We start from the raw sequence: 16,446 nt of genomic DNA, 5'->3' as shown, positions 1-16,446 counted from the left end.
AGATGTTACACTCCATAGATATATCTTTCTTAGAACCGTTGAATCTGCAATGATCAGCATGGTGCTTTGGACATAGTTGACCCACAATTAATATTTATCAAATGAGAGAATTGGAATAAGTCATATTCTTCCCCAAGACTAAGTTGCTACTTGGTACTAAGATATTTGATTAAATTTTTGGCCATTTGGCTACCATTATTAATAAAAGAAAAATGTATTTAAAAATAAACAAACATTTTCCTGAATTCACTGAGTTTCCATAAAGTCAAACAATTGTCTGGTTTAGGCAATTTGGCAATATTGCTATCTTGTCACTCTAGTGATTCCATTCTTCTCTTCTTTCTTGGGTCACACATAGCTTGATTTTATATTTTCCTTATAGTAATATATGTTGCTGTTATTTGTGTTTGTGTCATATTCCCTTTTTTGATTATAAATTCTGTGAGATCAGGGACCTTTTCTTCTGTAGACTGCTTATCTTTCCCCCACTCCTTAAAATATACACATCTTTTATATGGTGCTCAGTAAACAGAAGGCACTTAATAAGTATTTATTGAATTGATTGGAGTTATTGAACTTAAAATTTTGTAATCTAGGGATATAAAGAACCATCCAGATGGCTGACTGAATTTTTGATGGAATTGCCTAATCCAGCCAGATGTTTTGGCATCACAAAGACAAAGCTAGTTTCAGGAAGTGACTTGGGATCTGGAGAGAATTAAGACCATTATGTCAATGTCTATTTCCCTGTGCAGGTTCTTTATATTTTTGCAGTTTTCTTCAACCCTTTCTAAGGGCACTCTTTAGCATATCGTACTAATGTGATGTGCTGTCTACTGTTTACAAGTAATATATCAACTTACCAAAGTGACTACCTACCTTCTTCTTGGGACAGATTTATCATCTTGTATTTAGTGTGCTATCTCTGAAATGAAATGGAAAAAGCAGAAATGCCCAATATGTAAGATCATGAACATGACTTAAATTTTTTTTTATATTTTTAAATACGCTGCTTTATTTAACTATGATATAATAAAAAACAGAGCACTTTAGAAAGATGGAAGACATGGATCTTACGGAATTCCTACAATGTACTAATGCTAACTTTTTGTCCTAAAATGCACCCTGCTGTGCCTGTCTTACACAAACTACTCTTAGAAACAGAGAAACAGCTTCACAGAATTCTTTGATTCAACCAATATTATCGAGAACCTTCTTTAACAATAACATTATGCCTACTTTAAAATAAAATAATTTTCAAGCGATCAATGAAAAAATATTAATTAAGTACCTACTATGTGCCAGGAACTGTGCTAAGTTCTGGAGTGCTATACTAAGCAAAAAGTTGAAGAAATTAAACTCATTTTGATTACAATCTTATAGTAGGTGGGGCTTCTTTTTTCTCTTTTGGAAGGAGGGTGTCTTGTAGCAACATACAAAATGGATTGGATTTGGCCCTTTGCTCTGCTATATAAATTGAAAGTATAATACAACAAAAAAATTAGAGGATAAAGGACTTTGTGCTCAGTCCTCCAGGCACAAAGTAGACAGTGACATAGCCCCGGGAGCTAACTAACAATCTAATGGATTGGATTAGACATATACACAGATAAAGATGACACAAGGAAGACTGTTATAGGAACATAGAAACAGGACTGACCAAGGATTCTAGGATCATTTGAGGAGGGAGAGATCATTTTCATCAAGGGTCATGCTGGTTGGGCAGAGAGCCTGAAGGAAGCAGTCACCGAGCTGAACCTTATGGGAAGAGAATTCCTTCAGTGGATAGACATAAGGAGTCAGCGCTCTAAGCATTGGGGATGGTCTGTGCAGAAGTACAGACTACTGAGACAGCATGACAAGATTAGGATGCAGCTATTATTCTAGTTGTGATGGAACATAGAGCTTGTGAAGTGGAATGGAATGAAAAAAGTTGTAAAAGAAGACTGGGGCCAAATTCTGAAAGGTTTTAAATGATAGGTTGTGTTTACACTTTCATTGATAGGTACTAGGGAGCCACTAAAGGATTTTGAGCAGAGAAGTGACATGGTCAGACCTGTTCCTTAGGAAAATTATTTTGGTAGCTGTGTGGAAGCTAGATTAAGGACAAGGAAAGCTAGAGAGAGAAAAAGCAGTTAGGAGCTCTTTTTCTCTGGGCCATAAATAGGAAAAATAATCACATACTTGAGTGAAAAATCAGAACCACAAACCACTTAGGATCTTATTCTTAAGACAAGAGAGATTTCTGGAAAAGAAATAGTTCACGAGATACTTTTTCCAGAAACTCTCACTTCATTATCTTCATAAAAAAGTTTAAATTGCTGAATTACCTTTGACTGTGGTGTGTCTGTGTATTTCCACTAGTAAAGACATATAGAAATGCAATGTCCAAAATTTGGAATTTATTAAAAAGTGGTTAAAAACAATATGAATTCTGACCAGTTAGAAATAAAAAAGACCCTTAGCCTTTAAAAAAAATGTATTATTCTGACATATTATCAACCCTATAATTTCTAACCATTTCTTTACTAAGACTTTAAAGAAATATGCTTCAAACCAAAATATGCCTGGCCATCCTTTTCTGCTCATCTAGCATATATAATTTTGTTGGAATTCTATCTAAATTGTCTAAGTATATTGAGATTTCATATATCCATAATTCTTAATCTTTTTTCTTCAACAACAACAAAGATGAAAATTGTTAACTGTTCTTTTTGAAAATGTGTGCATTTCCCTTGTGTGAAGATTTTAAGTCAGCTTTTGCAAAAAAATTGTTCATTGGTTTTATATATCCCCAAAGTGGATCACATAAACTCCCAGTTTGGCAACCTAAACTTAAATAGCTCTTACACAAAGAATGTAGCAGGGAAGTCAGTATATTCTTGTGGGTATGCTTATATTTTGTTCAATTTGTTCCATGTTTGGGGAAAACTTTTGGTGGTTGTGTTGTGTTGTTGTTGCTAATTTGTGTGTGTGTGTGTGTGTGTGTTTTGTTTTTCATATTCTTTTAAGCTGATTAAGTTTATTCACAGCCTCAGGTGTTATTCTTAGACACCAAACTATTAATAATGTAGTCACTCACACTCATAAAAGTGGTTCAACATCTAGTTTGACTGAGATCCTTCTCTTCTACAAGAAGCTGATGTGTGCTCTGAAACCATTTTTTTAAAAAAATCCCAGCAAAGACATTCATAGTGTATACCTTCAAAAGTACTTGTGAACTGTCAGTGGGCAACATCACAAGCACTCTTGTTATTCAGATCTCAAAAGATTGTTTGGCTCATCCATTTAATAAGCTTCCTAAAAGGGCCCTCAAAGGTGGGGCAGGGCAGGATGGAGCTAAAATATAGCATGCAGCAAAACTAACACTGCTATCGTTTACAAGAGGAAGGAAAGAAGAATATTGTTTCTAATTAGAGCTGTTGGGGTAATTTCAATAGGCAAAGTTTCATTACCTGAGTGGGAAGCTAGCCAGGAGGTTAACACCTATGTGTAGAGAAGTTCTATTTATACCCTATTCACTTCATTATATTTTCTAGGCTGGGGATTGGTAGGGATGAAGGAAAAAGATTTCTAGCTACCTTTCAAAATGGTCTATTTACAGTATGGTAGGGTACTATAAGCCATGCTTTCATAACCAGAACAACATATCATGAAAAAAAAAAAAGAAAAGGAAAGATCTGTCACTCCATCTTAAATTTGTTTACTATATTGATTGAGTACTTAATAGACAGGGGTTAAGTCACTTGCCCAGTCTCACAGAATGGTTGCACTTGAGCTCAGATCTTACTGACTCTAGGACCAATGCTCTATCTACTACATCACTTAGTTGACTTGAGCACATGGAAAGAAAAGTATTTACTTGATAATTCAGTAGAGTCCAAATGACAAGCATTAAAATGCTGGTTATTTATAGACCATATTTAAAATACATTTCAATCATTTGGAACCAAACCTTTTTTTAATGTCAGATGAGTAATGAAAGCAAACATTTTGAATTAATTAAAGTATATCTTTGTTGATCATTCTGCTTACTTTTTTTTCCCCCTGTGATGGGAAATCTGCTTTCTCACGTTTTTTCATCTAAAAGCCCAATCCAGCCATTGAGTGGACAGCCAAAATGTAAATTTTGCTATGCTGTTTTCTCAATGATTTGTACCTGGCAGTGGACTAGAGCCACATGGCCGCACCAATCTCATTGGATGAAAGATACATTAGCTATGTCAGCCATGTCGTATTTGTCAGGCTTCTTACAATAAATATTATGGTTTGCTGGAGGATCAGAGCTTAAGTCAAAAAACTTACCCTATTCCATTGTGAAAACATCAAACTATATGTATGCACTGCCCTGAAAGATGAAGGCTGAGGAATGCCTGCAACAGATTGGCATCATCTTGTGTAGTAGCTGAAAACAAGGGTTTAGACTGCAGGGGTGGGGAACCTGTGGTCTCGAGGCCACAGGTGGCCCTCTAGGTCCACAAGTGCCACCCTTTGATTGAATCCAGTGACCGCACTTGTAGGAATTATGTTTGAATTTAGGATGAGGAATTGTAAGGAAAGACAGATTGGCTGCAATAGGAATATGTCATGAAGTAATGGAAAGATAAGGAATCAGAAAAGTAAAGGATATGTTTTATAGCCATGCTGCTTTGTTCCACTGTGCCTGTGGTTTTAAAAGTCACAGATGTGTTTAAGTTTTTAAGATGCACCTCTTAATTTCACATTTCCTCTTCTTGGCTACAGTCTGCCTTGCAGCCTTTGCTTCTTGCAAGGCTTACTGTCCATATAGTCCTGGAAAAAGAGTGAACTTTGTCGAGTTCACTTCAAGGCAGCTAAGCCTCTTGAGCCTACAAATTAGGCTGAGATTCCTGACAGTATGAGTTATTGGGAGATTTCAAGTTAGTTCTCTTTATTTCCTGTCAGGTTATAGTTACCACATCAACGGCCTCCCAGGGCATTTTGGCAATTGGGTTTCCAAGTTGGCTCTTGAAAAGACAGAAATGCACAGAAATGGGAAAGACTAGAAGAATGGGTCAGACTTTTATTTTTTAACATAACCACCACAACAAAAAAAGTTTTACTGAGGTCACATTAAGTTTTTGAGAAACTGGTTCTCCCCTTCCTATTCAGTTTAAATTCAAAGGAGCTTTTAAAAAATTCCTCGTTATAAAGAACGGCTAGTTGGGGAAGGCAGAGGAGGGCAAAGGATCTATTTGAGATTAAAGTCATGTAAAAACAAAATTTAATAATAAAATTTAAAATTTAAATAAACATAGCTCTAACAGGCTGAAATTTACTATTTAAAAAAAGAGAGAATAGAGTTCTTAGTTCCACTTCCTAATGAATTTCTTGTGTAAATTGAATTTTAGGATTATGAATCAAATATTCTTCAACCAAAGGATGACGGAAATCAGTCAGAAACATTGAGTTTTCAACTTGTTCTAAGTTTAATACAGGAGATAAAGTTTGGCTGAAATCCCCCTGTGATGTTTCACTATGGCATGGAGCTTACCTTGGGATCTCAAAAGCTATATTTCCAGATTCCAAGTTTGCCTTTATGTAACACTGACCTAGAAATCCTTCAAGCAGGGGCTTATAACTGAAGTCCAAAGGACATTCTACATAATTTTAGAGAAGAAAGTGTGCTATACTAGAAAGTGTGCCCCTAGCTGATGCTTCTTCTAGGACTGGCAATTCATTAAGCAATCTATTAAGGCAAGGAGGAGTTGTAATTTGTTTGAGGGGAAGAAACACCTTCATTGATAAAATCATATGTACCGGAACTATTGAAATATTATGTACAGGCCATAAAACTAACAAGACTTTCAAAAACAGGAGTATCATAGAATGCAAGAATGGAAGGAACCTTAGAGATCATTCAGTCCAGCCCCTTATTGTTAATGACAAGACTAAGTTCCTAATATGAGTGTTTTGCCTTAGGTCAGACAGCTAGCAAGTAGCAGAGCCAGGACTAAAATCAGAGTCTTTTAACCCCTAATCTACTGCCCTATACTTCCTTAAGTAAATGTATTAATTACTAAAGCTAATTGTATGTATGTGTGTGTGTGTGTGTGTGTGTGTGTGTGTGTGTGTGTACACACATACATACATATATATATATGTGTGTGTGTGTGTAGGTTTACATATATATGTATGTGTGTATATATTTTTTCTCTTCCTTTCTGTATTCATTTGTATTTTTTGTCTTTTTTTCTCTCTCATTTTTTTCATCCTTGCCTAACATTATTTTAAGGATCTATATATGGTACTGACAAGCATTTCATTACTGCATTGTACCATACCAATTGATTCAGGACCAGAAAAGGTGGCTGACCTCTCCTGTAAGTGCTTTTCATCATTCCTCCTACAAAGATTAAGATGGCAGCTTCTATTTTACAAATGAGAAGACTGAGTCACAGGAAAGTGTCAAGTGATTTGCTCAAAGTCAGAAAAAAAAAGGAAAACCAAGTTATTAACAGAGCTATGATTAGATTTCAAAGATCTAGGCCCTTTGTGCTGGGCTTAGACTTTGGAGCCACACTGTCTGAGATTTATTCAGGCAGGGGCCAAGGAAGGATTGTTTCTTTAGCATGTAGGCCTTATTTTAGCTTTATAAATTATAATAATCTAGTTTCTCTTCCACTCCTTGGGGTCCATGTTACAAATTAACTAACCCTTCCTTCTTCCCTCAAAACTTTTTCAGAAGAACTGCTAGTTAGCCTCCTTCTCCTCCTTTCGCCTCTGGTACTCGTGAAGTTGATGTTTGGAACACTAATTTAAGACTCCACATTTGTCTCTATTAAATTTCATCTAATGTATTTCTCCCCCCAACATTCCAACCCACTAAGACATTTTCTGGTCCTGATTGCCAGCTATCCAGTATACTGGCTCTTCCTCCAAGCTTTGAGTTAGCTGCAAATGGGATAAACATTTCATCTATTCTAGGCCACTGTCCAGGTGAGGCATAGTGCTAAGGACATATACCTACAGCATTGCACCAGAGACCTTCTTCTACCATGACAATGACATCCAAGCATTAAAGGCTACTCTTTGGATAGAGTTATTAGGACTCTCCTGAATCTACTCATTGCACTAATTGATTGGTCAGTATTTCAGTCTTGTCCATAAAAACATTGGGAGACTCTTTTTTCAAATGTTGTACTAAAATCTAGGTAAGCTATATTTGCAGCATCCCTCTTATCTACCAATTTAGCTGATTCCCCTCCTGTCAAAAAGGAAAATAAAGATTGTATGGGATGACTTATTCTTATCGAAGCTGGTTTGGCTCTGCTTGCTCACCACTCCCTTTTCAAGATGCTCCCTAACCACACTGTACCTGGTGTATGTTATTGTTGGGTGTTCAGTCATTTCAGTTGTATCTGACTCTTCATGACCCCATTTGAGGTTTTCTCAGCAAAGATACTGGAGTAATTTGCCATTTCCTTCTCCAGCTCATTTTACAGATGAGGAAACTGAGGCAAATAAGGTTAAGTGACTTGCCAAGGGTCATATAGCTAGTGAATATCTGAGACCAGATTTGAACTCAAGTCTTCCTGACTTCAAACTTGACTGGAATAGGGAAGTTATAGGCAGCATAATTCTAGAATCCAGTCTTTTAGGCAAAAGAAGAGGAGTTCTTAGGCAGCGTCAGCCTCGAAGTATCTAAGTTTGAAAATTTGGGGATCCAAGCAAGTGGAGGTCCTAAAAAGAATGATTGTTGGAAAAAGAAGAGCATTATACACAAGGACCTTGAAACTGGATGAGCAGAATGAGAAGAAACCAAGATATGGTGGAGCAAAATACCTAGAATTAGCTCTCTGCTATTATGAAGAATTATTTGAGCAGTGTAGAAGTCTATTGTGAAGAGAATCGCCTATCTAGCTGTTCTGGGTGTTTTCTTCTTCTGAAAAGAGTTCACATTCCCCTTCTGAAAAGAGAAACCGTAAGGCTGGATGCTCATATGGGTCTTTGGAGTAACTGGAAGTTGGGAACTTGCCTCTCTAGCAAAATGAAGTTCTTTCCCCTTCAAAGGAGAATCCAAACTTTGGTTTGGAGGGCTTTTAGGACCTTGGGAAAAAGTGGAACTCAGGAAGGATGTGATAAGAGTAATATCTCAACACACCACTGTGACAAAGAGATTGGTTTTTCCTTAAAAATTATCAAAAACATCCTTGATACCTGTTTGACTTAGTGGAATAAAGATTCCAACTATTGATATCACTGTTATCTGAGTATAAAAAAGCCAAGAAGAACTACAGTTAGACTGAGGTTTGACCAGTAGACCACAATGGGCAACAGGGGCAGAGAACTTTCACTCAGCTGATAAGGCTGTAGAGTCCTGGGTGCATATTCTTGAATATACTTCCTCTGCTATGGCTAACTTGTTATCTAATTTATATGGCTAATTTGTTAATTGTTGGATGATCTTCAAATATCTTATTTTGTTCCAACATTAATATAAACTATGAAGACACTGATCTGAGTGGAGCCCAGTCCAGAATAGCTGTTGTGCACCCTTGATTTGTTTCCTGCATTTTCTCTTTTTCTTTGGTATGAAAATAGTTGTCATAAGGATGTTAGGATAAATGGAAACCAGCTAGTAGTATAATCTTTGAGCCCAAAGTGTATAGATATTTGAGTCACTTCCTTAGTGAAGGCAATTGCAAATTGCTTTCCAGAACATTTATAACAAGCTACAACTCCACCAATGGTCGAATAACATGCCTTTCATTCCACATTCTATGTAGCATCAGCTATTCTAATCTTTTGACATCTTTGCCAATTTTATGGGTGTTAGGCAAAACCTGAGAGCTGTTCTTATTTGAATTTTTCTAATTATTAGTGATTTAGAATAATCTTTCACATGGTCACTAATATTTTGCAATTCTCCCTTTGATAACTGTATATTCCTATTCTTTCACCATTTATTTATTTTGAGAATGGTTTTTTAGTGTTGCCTTAAGTACTTATATAGGAGCTAGTGAATCTTTTACCCATATTAAGTATTATGTGGACTACTGTGATAAGAGTAATATCTTAACACTCCACCTCGTGAAAAAGAGATTGGTTTTTCCTTAAAAGTTATCAAAAACATCCTTCAGACCTGTTTGAATTAGTGGAATAAAGATTACAACTATTGATATCACTGGAGATCTAAAAACGAACTGCCTTTAACTGCATTAATTTTGAACTATATTCTGAGATTTCTCAGATGCAATTTTGAGTTGTGGCAATACAAGCCAAAGACAGATGATTAAGGGAGAGGGCGAAGGAGCCCCTATTGTTGGACCTGATTTGTATAAATCCAGATGTTGGGGAGCTGGACCATAGTTACAAGGTTTTTTAATCTATTGTGCTTCTCTTAGCTTTCCTCACTAATCTTAGCTTTAGCAATCTTGTTGTTCTAGACAAACATTTCTATCAAGTCCATACTCCACTGTATTCCTTTACCAAAAAACCTGTAGTGTCTTACTTTATGTATCCATGTTTTCAGGGATGCTGGGAATTGCTAGGATCAAAGGATTTATAGTTAGAAAGGACATTAGAGATCATTTGGTCCAAATCCCTAATTTTATTCATGGCAAAACAAAGGCCTAAAGAGGGAAAGTGACATGACATCACTCATGTAGTACAGAGCAGAACTAGAATTTAACTCAAGTCCTCTAAGTATACATCTAATGCCCTTTTCATTACCTCAGTAACCAGTGATGTTATTGGTTGGAACAGTCTTCTGTGGTATTATAGTGTCCTATTCCTACTAGCTCCGCTTATGAGGTTAGAAGAAAAAGGAACCAAGGGACACGAAATTAAGGAAGCCCCTAGTGCCAGTCTGGGTATTGGTCAGAGAAACAGAGAATCCTTCCCCTTGGGACATGAGGTTCTTAATCCTTCCTTTCTACAATCCGTAAGATGAATGTTAGAAAGTAGACATTAGACCCAGTCTTGGTCAATAGTCTTGGCCTAGGAATTCCTGATCAAGTGTCAGAAATCAGACATGTCTAGGGAAATTCTTGTGGGGTGCTCAGGAGGTAGAAGTAGGGATAGCATTGCAAGGACCATGTAAGTAGGATGTGGATAATTATAATAGGTTTTTTGAGCACATACTTATAACCAGCAAGAGCTTGGGTATAGAAAAGGATGCTGGGTAACCTGGTTGAGTCATCCTGGGATAGAGAATAGCTCCAGGGATTTGACCATTTGGGAGAATTTAAATGGTACCCAAACAGGGCTTTAAGATTTTCCCCTTAATCAAGAATTTAATCATGGCTGGGGTCTGATACCAAGTCAGCCCCATTGAGTCAGAGGTAGTTCCCTTTTGGAGGGAGTACCATTGTCTGATACTGGGCTTGGATCCTTAATTAGACAACTCTAACATATTAGGAAGTATCCCTCAGGATGGTTTAAGGAAGTGGGCCAAAGGTCATTACAAGTAACATTGTAGTAATAGCATGGCAGAAGCATACCAAAAGTCAGCTGCTTATTCTTATACATCTCAAGATTTAAGATTTCATCAGGGTGAGTGCTCCCTCCAGATCATAGAATAGGAGCTTTTAACCTAGACCTCTATGAGGCCCATGGATAGATTCCAGGGGTTCCGTGAACTTAGAACTTTTAATATTTTGATAACTACATTTCAAAATAATTGGTTTCCTTCTTAATCCTATGTATTTCATTTTATGCATCTAAAAACATTATTCTGAGAAGGAGTCTATAGGTTTAACCATATTGCAAAAGGGATCCAGGACACAAAACAGGTGACGATCCCTTGAAACAAAAGACAATTTCATATGTTGCAGTGGTAAAAAAATAAAATAAAATCATCGACTGTTATCTAGCCTTTTGGTGATGATCTTACAACTTAGCTTGTCTGATCTATGGGTAAAAGTTCATTGGTGGAGTGGAATTCAAAGATTTTCTAGCTTTGTAGGACGTGTCAGACTTTGTACTTCACTGACAAAACCTTGGGAAAAAAAAAACCAGGGTCATATTCACATTGCAATGAAACATTGAAGAAGAACTTTAGAATCATTATAGGTTTCTATGGAATATCTTAAGAATCTCCCCCTCCTTTCTAATATAGCTAGTGGGAGAAGATGAGGTCTAAGTTTCAAGTTACAAACTTTTGCAATATGGCTCATTACTAAAATTGGAATCTTGCCTATATTATTCATTTTAGTTTTCAAATGTTTATGCTTTCTTTCCAGCTAAGTTATAAGATTTTAGAAAGCAGAGACAGTGTGCAATACTCTATTCAATCCAACTCAAAACACATTCATTAAGTTCTGCATGCTAGGCACACTGGAATCAGTGATTGGGGTACAAAGGTGGCTCCTGTTCTCATTAGAATGTAAATTCTTTGAGGTCAGGGATTATTTTGATCTTTCAATTAATCAATATTTATTAACTCCCTACTATGGGCCAGTGCCTGTGCTAAGTACTGGGGATACAAAAAGAGACAAAAGACAATTCCCCTGCCCTCAAGGAATTTCTGATTGATTGTGAAGACAAAATGCAAACAAATATTCATAAACAAGTTATATATAGGATAAATAAGAAACAAGAGAAGGAATACATTAGAATTAAAAAGAGTTTGGGAAGGCTTTCTGCAAAAGTTGCGATTTTAGTTCAGAATTAAAGGAAGCCAGGGAAGCCAGTAGGTAGAGTTGAGGAGCAATGCATTACAGGCAGGAGGGACAGCCAGAAAAAATCCTGGAGCAGAAAGATGGAGTACCTTGTTCTTAGAATAGCAAGAAGGCCAGTGTTCTGGATTTCACTTTTGTCTTTGTATTCTCAGAGCTAAGCACAATTACTAATATAAAGTGCTTAATAAATACATATTGCCTGACTGAATGACTAAAGCAGTTTTCAATCTAAGCTTTTAATTGTTATGATGCACTATTTCAGTATATCTTTATAGTATTTACTTCCAAGTTTGCTATAATGTCGATGCATCTTCAAATTTCTTCCTTGTCTCAAAATGTTTTAGGATCTAAAGGAAGGAGAAACTTTTCATAACTATGGCTAAAGAAAATTCTTAACCGAACAAGGGATAAAAGTAGTCATAAGAGAGAAAAGAGTCCATTTCAGTTTTATAAAATTAAAAGGCTTTTGCATGAACAAAATCACTACAGTCAGGCTAAAGATAAAAACCTACATTTTAGAAAAATTGTTGCACTTGATATCTCTGATAGCCAAGATATACAGAGCATCATCATAAATATACAATAACAATGGCCATTTCCTAATACATAACTATTCAAAGATGTGAATAGTTTTCAAAAATAGAATTGAAAACTATCAAAAAATCTCTCTAAATCACTAATAATAAGGGAAATACAAGTGAAAATAATTTTGATCTTCTACTTCACTCCTGACTCACTGTGAAAGGTGACAAAAGACAGAAATAATTGATAGTAGATAGTCTTTGGGAAGATCAGCATGCTAATATGCTAATATTGGAGCTGTAAATTGGTCCACCCATTGTGAAGGTAATTTATGATTAGATGACAAAATGAAACTACTTATACTCTTTAACCCAGAGAGCCTACTCTTAGAATATATCCTGTGGAGGTCAAAGGTCAAAAGGAAGGCCCTTTATATATCAAAATATTCAAACTAGAACATTTTTTATAACAAAGAGCTTGAAATAAAGTGATTTTCCATTGATTGGAGAATGGCCGAGTAGCTATGGCATACAATTATGAAATACTTCATACACTATAAGAAGAAATGAATACAAGGAAATCAGAAGCATGAGGAAGAGTTGAATGAATAGACAGAGTAAAGTAAGCAGAACCAGAAGAATGCCATCTGCCATGGTGCTGTGGAACAGAGTGCTGAAACAAAAGTCCCAGGATTTGTTTTGATCATGGCTTCTACTTACTTCCTGTGTGACCTTGGGCAAGTCACTTAAACTCTGTGATCATTTTCCCCATTTGTACAATGAGGGGGTTGGATTACATGAACTCTAAAGTCCTGTATGTGTATACACACACACACACACACACACACACACACACACACACACACACACACAAAATAACCCTGTAACTCAATGCTCTGATATTCACATGGCTCTGTGATGGTGTCAATTAAGTAATTCCCTCCTAATGCTAATCTCAACCCATCCCACCTGTTCATCATGTATGATTCTTGTTCCCCCACCAAACCAACACACCAAGAATGAAGGCATGAAGATCGTCAGTGATTCCAGGAAGGCATCATGTATCTCTTAATTCATCACAGGAGGTTCACTCAACGTGCTAGAGGCCTCTTTTACTTTCCCTTGACAGCTCAAGGATGTCCGTGGAGCCTTCTGGTGGTCTACTTTATTGGTGTTAATTGTCAGCATTGCCACATAATTAGTTTCTCTTTCTATTACATAATTCCTTGATGACATCCTTTACTCCAGTTCTTTAAAATTCCATAATGATTAGTTGTTTCCATGACTTGTTTATACCCACCATGTCTATCACGCACCATTCCATTGCCCTTTTATTAATATTTATTCTCAATTCATCCATGACTGCAATAATATTAATTAAAAAACTAAACTAAGTTGATGTTTAAACAACGACTCATTGTAATGACCAATCTCAACTCTGGAGAATAAATTAGGAAATGCATCTCCCTTCTTTTGGTAGAAAAGTGGAGGACTATGGGGTACATAATGCTGGACACACTGTCAGATATGGTCACTGTTCATTCATTTTCCTTAACTACTTTTCTTTGTTATAAAAGAAAGCCTGATCATGGTGGAGGGGTCAGGGGAAGGGGTGTTGATATATTATCAAAAGACCTTTTTTAAAATTTTGAAATAAAACCTTTTATTCAGAGAGAAAAAAAAGAAAAGGCATAACAAATCCCTATAGTTTCTAGCATTGTTCTAGTAATATTATGGTGTTTCAATTAATACTTTTTGATTTGATTTTAGAACCTGGAAAAAAAATATATTGAATTTGGTTCTAAGTAGTTATGTATCTTTGTTAAAGGTGGTGTCAGGAAAAAAAAATAAAAGAAGACCATCCCTAAATTACTCCATTTTAGCAAAGGGAATCATGGCCAAAACGTGGGCACTAACTAAAAGGGGAAAAAATGAAACATTTTAAAAAGTAAATAATCTACAGGAAGCCTGGAGACTGTTTAAAAACACCTTATTAGAAGCCCAGGGAAAAATGTGTGCCATGTATCAAAGAACCAGTACTCAAACAAAACCCCTAGATCGCTTCGTGGTTTGCAGGCAAAATCAAAGAGGCCCTTGTAAGGGAAAAAGCATCTTTAAAAATAAAGAAAGATTGAACAAATCAGGAAAACAGGAAAACTCATGCCCATGAAACATGGCAAGTTATATACAAACTGAAAGTTAGGCAGGCCAAAAAGAATGTTAAAAGCAATTCCAAAGCCAGTAACAGGAGGTTTCATATTATACAAAAGGAAGGAGGCCAACTAGAGGATGAGTGAGATGATCCCCATGTGGAAAGGTGAACTAAAAAGAGAAAGCAGAGAGACTCAACTCTCTACTACAAGTTTTACCTGGAAAAACTTTGGGAAGATTTCTCTGCCCAAATGAACAGTCTTTTGACTCAGAAAGGACAAGAGTATTAGAACAATAAAAGGCACGTTCTACTGAGACAGAATGGTGGTTTTAGAGTCAGAAGATCTGGGTTTGAATCTAGCCTCTTTTACTTACCACCTGGGTGATTTGGGGCCAATCACTTCAGCTCTCTGGGCCTCACCTGTAAAATGAGAAGGTTGACTTTATAATCTCTAAGGTTCCTTCCAAGCTCTGTGATTCTGTAAGCCTGAAACAGGATGCTACAAATTTAATTGGCAAGCTAGATGTAAATAAATACTGTGACCAAATGGTATCCAACCAAGAGTTTGGAAATTGCTCAGAGGTGAAATTGTTGAATTCTTGGCCAAAAGGCATAACCCATTTTTATAACTGGTCACTGTGCTGCATGAAGGATTTCAAGATTAGCTATGGGAGTCACATCTGCAAGAAGCACTCCAGAGGAAAAGGCAGGAACCACAGACTCTTGATCAAGTCTGACTTCTCTGGCTGGTGTGCTGGTGGAAATTGTAATAAAGAGTAGATCCCTGAGCACTTAAGCTAACATAAACTTTTCAGGGCAAGACAACATGTCTTTTGTAAAGGAAAATCATCCCTAAAGTTAGAATATTTTGAGTAGGTAAATAAGGATGGGGAGGAATTGGTAGATATAACTTATTTAAACATTTTAACACTATTAATTTTTTTCAAGGAACACTTCATTCTTCCTGATAATGTGAAAAGTGGAGAGGCGGTCCTTGATGTTCTCATTGTATGAGAGGAACAAGGTAGCCATTTGGCCATGATATTATAGTGCAAACAGTGGCTTTTCATGAATATTACTTGAGTGACCTTGGGCAAGTCACTTAAGCTCCATGGGTCTCACTTTTATCATTAGTAAAAATGTGGGGGATGGATGAGAAGGCCTCTCAGGTTCCTTGCAACTCTAGGTCTATGATCAGATAATCTAATAAAAGATAAAAACTCCCTGTGCTAGATACTAAGTATCTATAGTTGGTAGAGATGATATCTTCAGTCCTTTGTCATTCCACTAGGTGTTCTTCTGGAGAACAACTATAGAACCCTGCATTGACCTGATCATTTATCTCCACATGCACCAGAACCATTGTTCTATCTTGCCTTTTCAAATCCTGTTTTTATATCTTTTTGAAGTGTATTCTTTTTGTGCCTTGTAGGCAAATTTCTTGTTCACCTTACGCCAGTGGTTCTCATAGGGGGTACCCTGGCAAATTTCAAGTAGCAATGCCACAAATTGTAAGAAACTTAACACTTACAATAACATGCACATGGCTGAATCTTTCGACTTTCCCAGAATATGCTTCAATTCCTCATAATAAAGAATGAGGGTATGCCATGAGCCAAAAAGTTTGAGAACTACCATCTTAGAGGTAGCTGTCAATGAATACAAATATCAAATCTATTTCTAACTACACTTAGGTAATAATAATAATGGCTGTCAATTATATAACATGTTAAGGTTTACTAAGACTTTTACATATGTTATTTCATTTGATCTTACAAGGAAGAAACTGAGGTCCAGATAGGTTAAGTGACTTGCCCAGTTTGCACAGCCAGAAAGTGGATGAGGCAGGATTTGAAGCCAGGTATTCCTGACCGCAGGTCCCACACACCATCCACTACATTATTTTGCTATCCCCAGCTTATTGGGGGACTTTCAAAAGTCTTTATTTGGTGGTTCAGCATGGACATTAAGGTTATTCTGGATCCTTGAAGGCTATGTCAGTGGCACACAAGCTGTAAAGGTTTCACATTCCACCTCATAGATGGACTGTGTCTGGGTCCCAGGGACCAGCCTACCCTAAGACTAAATTCAGAGAAACTCATCCCACCAGCCTGGCTTAATGATAGTGGAT

The sequence above is a fragment of the Phascolarctos cinereus genome, unplaced genomic scaffold, assembly GCF_003287225.1.
Source record: "Phascolarctos cinereus isolate Bilbo 61053 unplaced genomic scaffold, phaCin_HiC Scaffold_4;HRSCAF=312, whole genome shotgun sequence".
Taxonomy (NCBI): Eukaryota; Metazoa; Chordata; class Mammalia; order Diprotodontia; family Phascolarctidae; genus Phascolarctos; species Phascolarctos cinereus.
The sequence above is the reverse complement of the archived record's forward strand: the minus strand, read 5'-3'. Positions refer to the sequence as shown.